General features: G+C 46.2%; 1 protein-coding gene across 4 annotated transcripts in view; it reads left to right on the top strand.

The window, feature by feature from the left end:
• Positions 1 to 1,045: 1,045 nt before the first annotated feature.
• PAPLN (papilin, proteoglycan like sulfated glycoprotein) overlaps positions 1,046 to 12,075 on the top strand; it is a 123,175-nt gene continuing 112,145 nt past the window's right edge. For 2 of the 4 annotated variants that reach the window (XM_073552684.1, XM_073552681.1), the window contains exon 1: positions 1,047 to 1,448. The gene's annotated coding sequence lies outside the window, so the exon portion shown is untranslated. Of the gene's footprint in view, positions 1,449 to 12,075 lie in introns of all 4 variants that reach the window. The other 2 variants (XM_073552685.1, XM_073552682.1) reach the window with 2 other exon arrangements.

Raw genomic sequence — 12,075 nt, 5'->3', positions numbered from 1 at the left:
TTCCAAAAAGTTTCATCGGATATTTTTGTTCAACCCCTTTCATTAAACCTGAAAGCCTCCACTTTAATTGCTTCTCAGTTGTTTAATTTTAAATAGGAAAAATAGTGGCATGCAGAGCTGAAATCACCAAGATTCGGTCACTGTCCAAAGATTTATGGACCTAACTTTGCCTATATGCTTATTGCAGCAGGGCCAAGTAGGACCTGTGTATGTGATGTGCAGGTGGCAGAGCCTGGGCGCATGATGTGCTGGCAGCATTGCATATAATCTGTAGGTTGCAGAGCTATGTATGAACTGTTTGGCAGATGGTATCCAACCCCTGGCTTTGAGTAGGGGGATATATAGCTGAGCCAGGTAGGACAAAGTTGAGTCCTAGCTCAGCAGGATTTGGTTAGCTGTAGCAGCCTAGCTTTTTACTAGAACCAGGGCCTGTGTTTTCTAGGTGTGCCAGTCTGCTGGACGAAGCAGAGTCGAGGGTGCTGGAGCTGGTGAGTGACCAGCCAAGATGTGAGCTTTAGCTGAAAGCGAGATGTGGCAGGATCTCTCTCTGTTTGGAAATTGCACGGTTCAGCTAGGAAAGCTAGAACAGTCTGTGTGTTGGAGTTGCAGAAAAACGTGTGGAAGCTACAGTCTGTCATCCATATTTAATTTGTGTGCAGTCCATTTTTAATATTGCAATGAGTAGGAGAACAATGATGAAAATCTGATCCAAAACACTTCTGAAATTCAGTCTATATTTTCATGTACAAGAAAAAAAAAGAATGTCTGAATAAGGCCTTAAAAGTATTAGAAATCCCCATTCAGCTTGCATGTTATGGCAGCACATGGTGGATGGGCTAATTTTTTTTTTATAGCAGTGACTTTTTTTGGCTGACCACTACCATGTTTGATCACACCAATGACTGGTAACGTCCTATCATTCTGTAGACGTTACAAATAAATGTGAAAATCCTGGCCAATATACTGCATTGTGAAAGTGACCCTAATTTGTCTTTGTTTTTGTTAGATGAGGAGTGTTTCTCGGTCAGATACTTCCTCATTCTCCTGAGAGCTCTGCACAGTACAGAGCTGCCTCCAGTCCCATCTGTCTAATGTTTCACTCTGATTTCTTTTTCCCCCTGGGCTATAATAAACCAGTGCAGTGAGTCCCACCCAGAAAGGATCTTTGTGAGCTGCTGGGAAAGGCAAAAGAAAAAAAAAAAAAGCTTGGGTGGGTGAAAACACCTTTTTCTGCAAAGTGGAATCCACTCTCCCACAAAGCATCTAGTAAGTTGGCTGCCTGCCTCATATGCGCTCTATGCAGTTGGTTCTCACTAGGAAATAAGAAACGACGCAGATCTCTGGGGTGAGACCTAAGCAAACATTATTATTACTGGTGGACGCTTGGATTTCATCAGGAAGTTTAGAATTCGAGGATACGGAACTGCTGCCCCCCAGGCAGGCCCAAGGTAAGACGCTTACTAGGAATACCAATGTCAGAAAGTTACCTGGATGACAGAATTGGTAACAAAAACTTAGAGAAATGCCCATGTTGTGTAGGCAAATATACAGACAGCGGGATGTATAGAAAATATTGTGGTTTATTGACTTTTTTTGCTTATGTTAGATAATTGATTTATCAGAAATGTTGCGTAGAATGATATACTACCGGGGAGGATGTGTATATTAGTTCATTCTCACAGAGGTGCTATATGGATTCCTAGGATTTGAAGGCTGCATTATAGATCTCTACAATGTGGATCCATACCACGGCCATGTGAGCGACATTTAGACTAATTCCCGTAAATAATGCCGTGGGCAACTGTCCAGCAGGTGGTATCCATACATTTATATTCTAGAAATGGGTGAAACAGAGAGGTTAGCCGGATGTCCCCTATAGCAGATACCTTCTATCCAAATTATTCCTGGTTGTAAGGGGAGCAATGGTGAGGTAAGGGATATTTAGAAGTATAACAAAACATTGCTGATAAAGCGGCTCCATCATAACATTACAGTGGAACCTAGATGGAGTGAAAATTTAAGAAAACAAATCATATTCACAAGGCGATTCAAAGACGATTTAAAGAAAATGGCATTTTTAAGGCAAATGTCCTAATTTATTTTATTTTTTGTCTTTGCTGACCATTTGATATTTATATTTGTTCTGCAGAACGCGGCTGGACCGTTGTTTCCATGATTGCTTTCCATATGATAAATGTTTATTTCATTGATCTAATTAGAATTCCTCAAATTTCTGGCAACGTATTGGCCACATTACAGTGATTAGCCACTCTAAATGTGAGGGCACATGGATTAGCTTTGCAAACAACAAAAAAGCCAAGCCATAAAACACCAGTTTATGTAGTTCTACTGAAATGGAGGGTTAATGAATGAAGTTGTTGTTAGGCTAGGGTCACAAGAGCATATATTCTGTCGTCCGCGAGAATTGGGTCAATTATGCAAATTACACTCTGATCAGTGTGAGTAGTGTGATCCGATTCTCTCAATTGAGGAGAAGATGGAGGAAATTTTTTTTTTACCATATTATCTATTCTATCAGTATGTGGAAATTGGACTGCACTCAGATGTCATCCGAGTGCAGTCTGATGTTTCCTCGGGCTCATTGACTTACATGGTCGAGTGTGATCCAAATATTGGATCCAACTTGGGAATGTTGCGATTTTTTTTTTGTTTGTTTTTCACCTGGACGTGCTCTTTCTGAAGAAAAATTTGGACACATGCACAGCCCCATAGAATAACATTGATCTGAGTATGATCTGATATTTTGTCTGATCACACTCGGAACGAAAACCTGGTCATGTGCTGACTTTTTTAATGCAGGTATTGCTGTTAAGAGAAAACAAAAAAAGAGGAGCCGCAGCATCTGTTCTTAAGGACACACAACTTTTTCCCGGTCCAAGTATAGACTGCGTACGATTCCTGGATTGGCTGCTGATCTCATGACGTGAACTCGACAGCCTCATCGGCGTATAGAGGCTATCTAGTTTGGATCAGGAGATCCATGACCTGTGCAGGCATCATAGTCTGAGTATGGATGTGTAAATCCAGCTTTCTACCTTCTTTTCCTTCTATGATCCACACCTGGTTTTGGCTTAAAAATCACTGTGTGGCTTCATAGTAAGTCCTCATTCAGATGTCTGAAGTTTTTTACATGTGCCAAAAAAAATCTAAGTTTCATCAGATTTTCATTCGAGTTTCATCAGTGTTTCGGATGAGAAAACAAAGTTCCTGCAACTTCTGTCTCACATTCCATGAAGCACCGACAGCACACGGATGGCATCCAAGTGCTGTCCAGTTTTTCCATAGACCCGTAAACTTGATTTACTGATTTTTATCCAACGTATCAGACCTGTTTCTGGGATGTTTCGCAAAGAAAAAAAAAATCGCACATGTGAAATGCCTCATGGAATGTACTGGGTACTAACTATCTGTGAAAAACACAAATGTATCTGAAAAAAAGACATTTCAAGGAGTCCTTGGATGCCAAAAGTTTCTGGACTTTTTCAATTAGAGAAAAGTCAGAGCAGCGCTCACCTGATCTGATTTTCTGGTACATGTGAGGTCTAATTGCCTGAATTACGCAAGTTGCTGGTTACAGGATTATCGTGTTAGAAGGATTAGTCTTCATGCATGGCAGGGTTGTGTGCGGGAGTGGGGGGGGCATGTGCTACGGAGCTATTCTCCCCAATGCAATGCCTGTATGGGACAGGACCGCCATGCATGTGGTTTAAAGTCGCAGCACGATTGCTGTGTGAGAACGCAGTCTGAAAATGCACTATGAATTACATTAGTAGCAGCTTTGTGGATCAGATTTTTGCTAAATTGTATTCACGTGCCACAGAAATTTTTTTTTTCCGCATATTAAAATTTGCAGCATGTGAATTTATACTGCAGAATTTATTGCAAATTTCACCCTTTGGTCTGGCCGTACACATCATCCTTTGCAATGCACAGCATGTCTGCAACAAAAATAGCTGATTAAGTTGCATAAATTCCGCAGCAGATTTTTCCCACGGGAACAAGCCCTAAAGATAAAATGTGTAACTACACAATGCAACATTTGTAGCATAATGACCCTGTCCTGTAGGGGGCAGTATAACACGACACGTTGGGAATATGTAGTGTCATGGAGGGGACAATCCACAGGGGCTGGATTTATTGACTACCGTATTTTTCGCTTTATAAGACGCTCCGGATTATAAGACGCACCACAAATTTTGAGGAGAAAAATAAGAAAAAAATATTTTTTAATAAAATTGCGGTTCCTCTTATAATCCTTGCATCTTATTGCTTACCCGGGTTGGTGGCTGCGATGTAGCGGAATCCCAGGGTCGCTGCTTGAGGAAGCAGGAGTGGGGTGATGCTGCAGGCCACATTCAGGGATGAGGGGGGTCTTGTACTGCTGCCGGGTTTCTCCAGTGCCCGGCGGTTGCTGGCCGGTGCTGCGGGTGCCTCCAGCGCTGCCCCAGGGCTCTGCCGACATTTTGCGACAGGCCAGAGCCCCGGCATTTCCACGGTTTCCTGTACCCGCAGCACCGGCCAGCAGCTGCCGAACACCCGGACACCCCCTGATCACGGCCTATGGTAAGGCATGTTCGCTTTGTAAGACACCCCCCAATACGGTAATTCACCAGAAATTTTTTGTGCACAAAATAGCAGCTGTGGTTTTAGATTTATTTTTGATTTTTGTAAATCCTTTTGGATAGTGTCTTTGTATGTATTGTTAATTTTATATTTATCTTTGTAAGATCTGTGATCATACTGAGATGTTTTCAGTGGAAAAATGGAAATATCCCTTGGGAGGATGGGGGTTGATGTTGAACCCATTTGCCGAGTCACTGCGATAGTCAGCCATCTCTGCCACAATAAACGCTCCAGGGATTACCACTGTACAGTGGCTCAGTGGTTAGCACTGTAGCCTTGCAGCTCTGGGGTTCTAGGTTCAAATCCCACCAAGGACAACATCTGCAAGGAGTTTGTATGTTCTCCCTGTGTTTGCGTGGGTTTCCTCCTGTTCTCTGGTTTCCTCCCACATTCCAAAGACATGGCTGTCCCCGTTGGGGCTCACAATGTCTTTAAAGCACTGAGGAATATGAAGGTGATTGTGTGATAAAACGGAGACATATCTTATACAAGTGATTGGGACCACAAAAGAAATGGAGCAAACAGTCATGCATCCTTGTGCCATCTGGTTTTCAGTGACAGTTTGCTAGGACAAACTTGGCAAACAACCATCTCTTTATATATTTTATTTGCTTATGAAAAAAACTACTTAACACACGGACCCGACACGGATGAAAATCTGATCCAGCAGGCTGATTGAAACCAGAAGAAAAAACTTGAGTTCCCCTTGACTATCTGGTCTCTCTCTGCACAGAGGAGAACCGTCAGTCATCAGGAGCAAGGCGGGGAGAATTTGGGCAGCATGCATGTGATGACAGGTTCCCCTTTAAAATGGAAGGCTAAATTCACATACATAGATTTGTTGCACAAATGTCTGCAAATAAAAATATATTCCATTCATTTGAATGATGTTTCTCTGCAACATGGGCAAGGATTTCTGCAAACTCCATGCAGTTGATTATGAATGTCATACACATGTCTGCATCAGATGGGCCATTAGGCTATGTTCCTATGATCAGTTTTTTTTTACTCTACGTATTTTCGAAAAAAAATGCAAGTAACCTATTTTACTTAATGGGTGCGGAAATGCCGCCAAAAATTTGCAGCATTAAAACTCACCGAAAAGCTCATCGTGGGAACGTAGCCTTTGGCTTCCAAAATAATTTGTCCTTTTTGCTCTTTTTATAGACTGTAGTTTGGAAGATTGAAATGGATTTATCTTTCTGTAATTGACGCAAGCTTTTAGTTTTTTTTCTCGTTCTACACACCAGTGCGATAAGCGAGAAAGAAAAACAGGACATTGCGTCCTTGTTGGGAGAATGCAAGCTCTTTCAACACTTTTGTGACTTTCAATAGGTGCTGACGTGTAAAAGGCTCCACATGTTCTCCTGTGGTCAGTAATTCTTTTTTAATAGGATACATTTAGTTAAATCCAACATTTACTAAAGATGACAAGTCCAATATGTGGAAACAAAGCGACGGAACTGCGGGAATAAATATTTACCAAATGATATTGTACAAGTGGTTGATAAATGCCATTTGTCGTTACTCCGAGTGCTTGCAGTTGTCTCCGTTGTTTCATGTCGTGTCCTGATTTGTATTTTTGGGCAGATGTTAGAATGGAGAATTCCGTGTTTGTCCTCGGGGTAGCTTTGTCTTGTGCTCATATATGGCTGCAGTATTTGGCCTTAATTTTAGAAGCCACAAAATACTGTTAAACTTGAAATCAAAATGTTCTTTTTGCTGTGGTGAGATTCTGCTGTAACCATGGAACGTAGAGGGTCTATATGGCGGTCTACCTCTTTATACAATTACTCCTTTTGTAAAATATTTCTTGAGGAGGAGAGGCCTCCTTGGTTAATGCCCTGGTCATTTCTGTGAATAGCCCAAGTGCCTGCACGGCACATTCCCGCCGCCATTACAAAAAAATCGCTACACGTAACACCAGCAGTCCTAACACAGAACTTCGGCATTCAACAGAAATTGGCATGGAGAAACATTGATCTAGACAAAACAAGCAAGGGTTCTTTCTAAGACCTTCCAACCCCAGAACTGGAGCAAAAGTTTTGTTTCTGTGTTTTGTTTTTTCTTTTCCCAAATACCGTCTTAATTTGCACTCAGTTAAATTTATAAAAATAAAATATCTGCAGTACCAAATCCTTCTTAGTAATATATCTGGATAATAAGCAGCCTATTTGGGATATTATTTTCTCATCTGTCTAATAAATAGTGAAAAAAAAAATAAATTTTGTTTTTAGCTACTCTCGATTGTATTTGAGATAAGGATAACTATTTGATACAATGTGATTTTCTGGATTTTATTTTTGACTAGCTGAAGAGCCCGGCGTTGCCTGGGCATAGTAACCAACTGTGGTTAGTTATAACAAATTATAATTATTATATTGCAAATAAAAACATTTCACATCATACTGTATATTCAACTCTACAGATTTGCAACACAAATTAACTAAACGATTACCCAAGTATTGATAGTATTTTATTTTCAACTCATTCAAGATTTTTTTTTTTCCTTTCGGTGCAAAGATTAACAGATTTTTGGCAGTTCCAACTCTTGAACAGGCCACGTAAAGTTGACCATGAGAAAAGCATGGAGATTGCAAATCGATCCCTACTACTTTCAAGGACTGTCCCTGAGCATTGTTAATGGACATTGCAAATAGCAGTTGAACTGGAAACTGGAGGCGTTTAAAATCAAAAAACAAATCAGATGGAATGAGTGGAATTCTTGGAATGAAAATGTCCTCTCCTTTGGCACATCCTGTTTCTGAGCTGTGTATCTAACCATATCCTGTGTGATAATGTCTGCTGAGCTGTGTACCTAATCCTCTCCTGTGTGATACTTTCTGCTGAGCTGTGTATCTAATCCTATCATGTGATACTGACTGCTCAGCCATGTATCTAATCCTATCCTGTGTGATACTGACTGCTGAGCAGAGTATTTAATCCTATCCTGTGTGATACCGTGTGCTGAGCCGTGTATCTAACCCTATCCTGTGTGATACTGACTGCTGAGCCGTGTACCTAATCCTATCGTGTGTTACTGACTGCTCAGCCGTGTATCTAATCCTGTCCTGTGTGATACTGACTGCACAGCCGTGTATCTAATCCTATTCTGTGTGATACTGTCTGCTGAGCCGTGTATCCAGCGTCAGACTGGAACACCTTGGGCCCACCAGAGAAAATCATTCTTGGGGCCCACTATGTAGCTACATAGAAAGAAATACAAGACCACCAATTGTGTGGTAAAACACACTAATATCAGGGTATAATATAAAGTAGTACACATCTTAATTATGTAGCAGGAGTTGGGGTAGAATAGAATATAAAGCAGCCCCCTCATATAGTATAATGCAGCCTCTTCATAGACTATAATGCAGCCATCTCATAGAATATAATGTAGCCCCCGCATAGGGTATAACGCTGCCTCTTCATAGGGTATAATGCTGCCCCTCATAGGGTATTGTGACATCGGCGGCCGTGCCCGCCGATGCCCCTTCAGCGGCGGTGGCCGCCGCAGCTTCCTCTCACCTGCGTCCCCCTGTCCGCGCGCTCTTCCGCGCTGCTCACCGCTCTGCTACGGGTAACCGCGCGTTCCCCCGGTCTCTTCTGTTAGTAGGGGGCGTCGCTAGGGGAGGGTCTGTAGGGCGCACTTCCGGTCTCCGCATATATCAGGCGTCCGCTCTATTCTGAGGGCGCCTGGTGATTGTTTGTGACTTGCAGCACTCATCGGCCATACCTTTTCCAGTGTACCCTGCCTATCCTTGCCGTTTCCATTGTCTGCCCTGTTCCTGGTCCATTTCTGTCTGTCTGTCTCCTCCCCGCGGTCTCCGCTGAACCTTTCCTGTAGTCTCCTAGCCATTACCTTCCGCCTTTCCACCCCGCTATTCCTGCTCTGTCTGCCTGTCCTCCGAGTCGTCCCTGCTGGCTCCGGCTGTCGCGGTTCCGCCCCCTGCGGTCCTGCCCCTAACGATCCCTGTACAGGGGTCGGTCTTCACCAGGTGCGCTCGGCCCAGGGGCTCCGGATCCGCGACCCAGAGGGTCCACTCTTGGACGTATTAGCCAGAGGCGTCACAGTATCACCAGGCCATGGATCCCGCCGGTGCCGCAGCCGCCACACAAAAGGAATTGCTTTTTCTTCGTGAAAACCAGACCCGGATAATGTCCTTTATGAAGTCTATGGACACCCGGTTGTCCGCCCTGCAGACCTCTGACCCCGGGCACGCTCCCCTCTTAGTCAGCCTCCAGCAGGAGCTCGCGCAGCAGCGCGACGCTCAATCCCACATCTTAGGTTACATGGCATCCGTGGATGATCGATTGCTTGCTCTACAATCCTCTGCTGCCGCTGCAACTTCCTCCCCGGCCGTAGCCTCTACTCCGGCTCCCCGTCTGGGTAAACCCCCCAGGTACAGCGGAGATCCCAAGTTATGCCGGGGTTTTCTAAATCAATGCAGGCTACATTTTGAGCTTGCTCCCCTTCAGTACCCCACTGACCGCGCCAAGGTGGCGTTCGTTGTGTCCCATCTCGAGGGTGAGGCCCTGTCCTGGGTGAACCCCTTGTGGGAGAGAGATGACCCCGTAGTGTTAAGTATACAGACCTTCTTGGAAACCTTTCGCAAGGTATTCGATGAACCGGGTCGCTTAACATCCTCTACGGAGGCCCTTTTTAACCTCCGCCAGGGTTCCCTCACAGTGGGGCAATATGCCATCCGCTTCCGGACCCTCTCTTCTGAGTTGGGGTGGAACAATGAGGCTCTTGTGGGAGCCTTTTGGAGAGGTCTCTCCAGTAAGATCAAGGATGAGCTTGCCGGGCGAGACACCCCCACCACTCTGGAGGACCTTATTTCGCTGGCCACTCGCATCGATCTACGCTTTCAGGAGCGCGCTCGAGAGGCAGTCGGAGAGAGAAGGTCCTTTAGGCTGTATCAGGCTCCTGTCCCCCGTTTCCCTGTATCTCCTGTTAGTACCGCTCCTGAGCCTATGCAGATTGATCGTGTCAGACTGTCCGAGCAACGCCGCAGGGAGAGGATGACCAAGGGTCTCTGCCTTTACTGTGGAGGTGCCAACCATTTTGTGCGTTCTTGTCCGGAGAAGCCAGAGAGGTCGGGAAATGCCTCCACCTAGGTCAGGTAAGAGAGGACCTCCTAGGTGATCAAAATTCCTCTCTTCCCCTTACCCTTTCAGCTTTGCTAATTACAGGTCGGGGGCGTGGATCTGTGGAGGCGTATGTGGACTCGGGTGCTGCCGGTAATTTCATCCGCCAGGAGGAGGTTGACAAACTCCAGATTCCGGTGTTGGTATTGAAGAACCCTCGCGCTATTTCCTCCGTTGATGGTAAACCTTTACCCGGACTCATCACCATGGTTACCGTCGAAGTAGACCTTCAAATCGGAGCTCTCCACCTCGAAAAGATAGCCTTTTATGTCCTGCCACAACTAGCCCATGCTGTTCTTCTAGGGCTACCCTGGCTCAGACGGCACGAGCCGGTGATTGACTGGCGCTCTGGGGAAGTTCTCCGTTGGGGGCACTCCTGCCAGGAGCACTGCCTACGGGCTCTCACTCGTCCCCGTCCATGCTCGAAGCCTGCCGACCTTCCGGGCCTACCCGCACCCTATCACACGTTTGCCGATGTGTTCAGCAAAAAGGAGGCGGACTCCTTACCCCCTCATCGCTCCTATGACTGCCCTATCGACCTAGTTCCCGGAGCCACTCCTCCCAGAGGGAGAACTTATCCTTTGTCCCCAGCAGAGACCTCGGCTATGTCGGAATATATACAGGAGAATCTGGCCAAGGGGTTCATCCGGAAGTCCTCGTCCCCTGCGGGCGCAGGTTTCTTCTTCGTCCGGAAGAAAGATGGGTCCCTGCGACCCTGTATTGATTACCGGGGCCTGAACAACATCACTGTTAAAAACCGGTACCCGCTCCCGCTGATTCCTGAACTCTTCGACCGGCTGAGGGGGGCCAGAATCTTCACGAAGTTGGATCTGCGGGGAGCTTACAACTTAATCCGAATCCGAGCGGGGGACGAGTGGAAGACGGCCTTCAATACCCGGGACGGCCATTATGAATACTTGGTCATGCCGTTCGGTCTCTGCAACGCTCCAGCGGTGTTTCAGGAATTTGTAAATGAGGTATTCCGAGACCTACTCTATTCCTGCGTGGTGGTGTATTTGGATGATATCCTCGTTTTCTCGACCGACCTCTCCTCCCATCGGAGAAGTGTACGCATGGTCCTGCAGCGCCTCCGAGAAAATCGTCTTTACGCCAAGATCGAGAAGTGCCTCTTCGAGCAAACAGCGTTACCCTTCTTGGGGTATATCATCACGGATTCCGGCCTTAAGATGGATCCGGAGAAACTGTCCGCGGTACTCCAGTGGCCTCGTCCAGTTGGCATAAAGGCCATCCAGCGTTTCCTCGGCTTCGCTAACTATTACCGACAGTTTGTACCCCACTTCTCTACAGTCACCAAGCCCATCACGGTCCTGACCCGTAAGGGGACGAAGTCTAACGTCTGGTCTTCCGAAGCCGAGGACGCCTTTCTTGCCCTGAAACGCTCGTTTGCCTCTGCTCCGATCTTACACCGTCCAGTGGCTAGTAGGCCCTTCATCCTGGAAGTTGATGCTTCCTCCACTGGAGCTGGGGCGGTCCTCTCCCAACAGGCTCCATCTGGACGTCTAGTCCCCTGCGGGTTCTTCTCCAAATCCTTTTCTCCGGCGGAGTGCAACTACTCCATTGGGGACCGGGAATTATTGGCCATTAAGATGGCGCTGGAGGAATGGCGATATCTGCTCGAGGGGGCAGTGCATCCCTTTACTATCTTCACTGACCACAAGAACCTGGCCTACCTGCAATCTGCCCAGAGACTCAACTCCAGACAAGCCAGGTGGGCTCTGTATTTTTCCCGGTTTGAGTTTAAGCTCCACTTCCGGCCCGGCAGTAAGAACATCAAAGCTGATGCGCTTTCCAGGTCTTTGCAGCCACCGGAGAAGGAGGAGGATCCATCTTATATTATCGAGCCGGCTAAAGTTATCTCCGTGGCCCCCGTGAGATTCTCTACCCTTCCGCCTGGCAAGACCTTCGTCCCTTCAAACAAACGTCTGGAAGTACTGCGCTGGGGACATTCTTCCAAGCTTGCTGGGCACGTTGGGATTAAGAAGACTCTTTTGCTTCTTTCCCGGTATTACTGGTGGCCCTCTCTCCACCAGGATGCAAAGGACTTTGTAGCCTCCTGCAGGACTTGTGCTCAGAACAAGGTTCCAAGGACTCTGCCCTCCGGCCTCCTTCATCCGTTGCCTGTGCCAGAGGCCCCTTGGCAGCAAATCGCCATGGATTTCGTGACTGATCTACCTCGCTCTGCTGGATGTACTACCATCTTAGTCGTCGCAGACCGCTTTTCCAAGATGGCCCACTTTATTCCCTTGGTCGGACTGCCAT

This window comes from Dendrobates tinctorius, unplaced genomic scaffold (assembly GCF_039654945.1).
Source record: "Dendrobates tinctorius isolate UK_male_01 unplaced genomic scaffold, ASM3965494v1 ptg000194l, whole genome shotgun sequence".
In the NCBI taxonomy this organism is placed as follows: Eukaryota; Metazoa; Chordata; class Amphibia; order Anura; family Dendrobatidae; genus Dendrobates; species Dendrobates tinctorius.
This window is presented reverse-complemented; position numbering and strand designations above follow the sequence as displayed.